This window comes from Triticum dicoccoides, chromosome 7A (genome assembly GCF_002162155.2).
Source record: "Triticum dicoccoides isolate Atlit2015 ecotype Zavitan chromosome 7A, WEW_v2.0, whole genome shotgun sequence".
NCBI lineage: Eukaryota > Viridiplantae > Streptophyta > Magnoliopsida > Poales > Poaceae > Triticum > Triticum dicoccoides.
The window spans coordinates 733,845,719-733,849,248 of NC_041392.1; the positions used below are offsets into that span (position 1 = coordinate 733,845,719).

Here is a 3,530-nt window from a genome sequence, read left to right on the forward strand (position 1 = left end):
AAAAGAAACAAAGAAGAACAAAGAAAAGCAAAAAAAGATGAAACCCGATGAAAAGCAAATAAAACAGTTAAGAAACACATAAAAAAGAAAAAATGAAAAATGAAAAAAAACGAGAAAACCCAAAGATAACAAACCCATCGAGCATGGCGAATGAACCAGCAAAGGAAAAAAAACAGATAGAACGGGCCGGCCCAGCCGTTACAGCGCTCGCGCGATAAGAGCACTTGCTTAATAAGAAATATAGCGTTCGCGCGATATACAGGACGGCACGCCAATTCCTATTTGACGCTTAGCGCGCCAAATATAACATTAGCGGTATGCAGCGCCACAGCAGCTTCCAGTTCGTTCCATAGTGCGATGGCCCATATAGTATTTTTTTTTTCTCTCTAACCGGTTTTGGGAAATGTTCCACCGGTTCCTCTGGTGGTTTTCTCTAGGTTTTTTCCAAGGCGACTTTTATGGGTTTTTTTCCTTTTTATTTTTATTTTTTACTTTTTACCTTTTTCTTTTTCCCGTATATTTTTTCTTTATTAATTTTTAGAAATTGCTCATTATAATTATCATGAGCTATTTATTTTTAAAATTCGTGATATTTATAGTTTGTTAATTATTTCTAAATACACTAACATATTCCAAATTCATGAACTTTTCTCAATACATATGTTTCTTGAAAATTCACAAACCGTTTTCAAATCCATAAAAAAATTCAATTAGTGACCATTTTCAAACTGAAGAATGTATTGAAATTTGTGCATTTTTTAAGTTTTCAAAACTTTTCAAATTTATAAACTCTGTGAGTTAAAAATGTTCTCAAATTCTGAAAGAAATTTCAAAAACTGTTAAAAAGTGCACAAATTTGAATAAATTTTCAGCAACTTCAAGTAGGGGTTTCTGACTGAACTTTGGCCACCAAGTTCAAGTAGTGGGTTTACTGTCAGGCTAACTGAACCCGGCTGCCATCATTCGTGTGGCACGCGTTAAACTACGTGTGACAGCACGCTGTTATCGGACAAGTTCGACGCGGCTGCTGTTCCACCACGAAGCAGGCCAAAATGGCGAGTGCATTTCCAGTCCGTCCAACGAACAAGGGCAGTATGTAATCTACACATATACTGGGAAGATTCTTTCATTCAGCCGACGATTTAAGTGTAAAGAAAAGGCATCAGATGTGTCTCTTTTCAACGGCCAGGAATGTCCTCATGAGCACGCTGTTAGCACAACACGTGGTCCATCATGCAGTGCCCACGCTTATTGGCCAGGCAAGCACATATATACTTGTCATTTCAATTACATGCCTGCCCTTATTCCCACGACAGCTTAATTTGCATATATCCCTATCTCCATCCGTATGCAAGATAACGTGGAAAAGTAATGAAGCATTTCTAAGATATACTTTTATGACTCATATTGTGAATACCAGTAATATTCTACACAAAATAGTACGTACACCCTCGGTCTCAAAATAAGTGTCTTAATCTTAATACAACTTACAAGCTTAATGAAAACGTTGTATGTGCGTGCCGCACTGGTGGAAAAAGGGCCTTTGGTCGCGGTTCGCAACTGCCATTAGTCGCGGTTGCGCAACCGCGACCGAACGGGCGCGACTAAAGGCCCCCCCTTTAGTCGCGGTTGCTTAAGAACCGCAACTAAAGACCCGTCCACGTGGGCGCCAGGTGGCTGTCGGGGCGGAGGACCTTTAGTCGCGGTTCTTCTGGCCAACCGCAACTAAAGGCCGCCGCAGGTTTAGGGTTTTAGCCCCCCCCCCCTTAAACCTGTTTTCTGTTTAATTTGTATTGTTTTATTTCTTTTGTGCTTTATTTTAATTTTGAAGGAGTTTCATATATTCTACGGTACTACATACATGCATATGAATGTACAATTTCAAATAAATTTGAAATTAGAACCAAAAAGAATTCAAGAGGAATATACAATATATATTCAATATCATCGGATGACCATATACAATTTTGAACAAGTTTCCATACATGATTTAATGCATATAAAGTTCTACGTCCTCGTAATAGTGTTCTCCTTTAGGATGGAGGACTTCCCTGCTGAACCATCCAGCTAGTTCCTCTTGAAGTGGTCGGAAGCGAGCTTCTGGACTAAGCATCCACCGGAGGTTATTCCTCTGAGCATTGGTATCACTCGGAACCCGCTCAGAGGTGTATCTCCGGATCATCTCACAGACATAGTATCCACATAGATTGGTCTTCGGTGGCTGAATATCCCCAGCATTCTTAGCCTTTAACATTTTGAATTCTAGCTCTTTTTTGAATTCACCGACCTTTGTATCTACGAACCGTCTCCAAACCCTACGAGGCAAAGAAAATTAAATGAACAAGAGAGTTATTAATTAGTTACTTGATATTAGGAAATGAACGAAATAGGCCGATCGATATAGAGCGCAGATAAGAAGAGATATCATCTTCTTCTTCTCCGGTCGGCACATATAGAATATCGCCGTTTATGATGCCGAACATATGTGCTTCACCGTCCGGATCATAGTTGTCCATAATCGGGTCAGCTCTATCGTCCGCCATTATGTCAGTCCTGAAAACATGTAGTAAAAACAAATTAATTAAGTGAAGAAGGGGGGCGGTGGCGGTGGCGGTGGCGAAAGGGCGGTGGCAAAAGGAGGGGGCGAGGAAGGGGTGGGAGAGGGTGTCGCGGTAGAGCGCGAGACGGGGCGGCAGACGACGGCGTCACGGAGAGGGAGGAAATTCCAATTTGTCATGTCGCGAACCCAAAATGGGCCGGCCCAGGTGAGCTACGTCCTGTGAGACGCGTCGACTTTTTGATGCAAAGAGCGTCACACAGGGCTGGATATGGCCGAGCCTGGGTCTTAGCCGGGCTGCAGTTGCAGCCTCCGCGGCTGTACTGCTGCTAATGCACCGGCCCGTTGTAGCCGACGCCGAAACAGTGATTAGGATACGTTGGAATTTCCTATATGACGCTGTCTGCGTCAAACTGTCGAGCGAACGCACCTACGAGGGTTCCCAACCCTTTTTTTTATTTTCATTTCTTTTCCTTTCTTTTTCTGTTTCGTTTTTCTTTTCTTTTTTTGTTTATTGTTCTTTTTATTTTTCTTTTTAAAAAATGTTCTCCTTTTAAAAAATGTTCTATTTTTCAAAAATGTTCATATTTTCAAAAAATGTTCGATTTTCGCAAATTTGTTCGTGTTTTCAAATTTTGTTCCGGAGTTTCAGAAAATTGTTTGTGTTTTCAATTTTTTTTGCCGGCTGTAGCCAACTATCCATTCGTCCTGCAAGGAAGGGGAACAGGGGACGAGGTGGGAGAAGCTCACGGCGAGGAGGGACTCCTTGGCGGAGAGGCGCTCCGTCTCGCGGGCGTAGCTGGCAGCGGGCTCCCACGCCTGCGCGTACACGTCGTCCCGCCGGGGACGGACGGGCGGCGGCCTGGATGAGCAGCGGGACAGACGGGCGGCGGCCCGGATGAGCAGCGCGGCGGCCGGGGTCGGACAGGCGGCGGCCTGGATGAGCAGCACGGCGGCCGGGACGGACGGTCGG

The 3,530-nt window shown here is 43.7% G+C and overlaps 1 pseudogene; it reads right to left on the reverse strand.

The window, feature by feature from the left end:
- Positions 1-3,530, reverse strand: part of LOC119334101 — a 110,678-nt pseudogene that overhangs the window by 100,618 nt on the left and 6,530 nt on the right.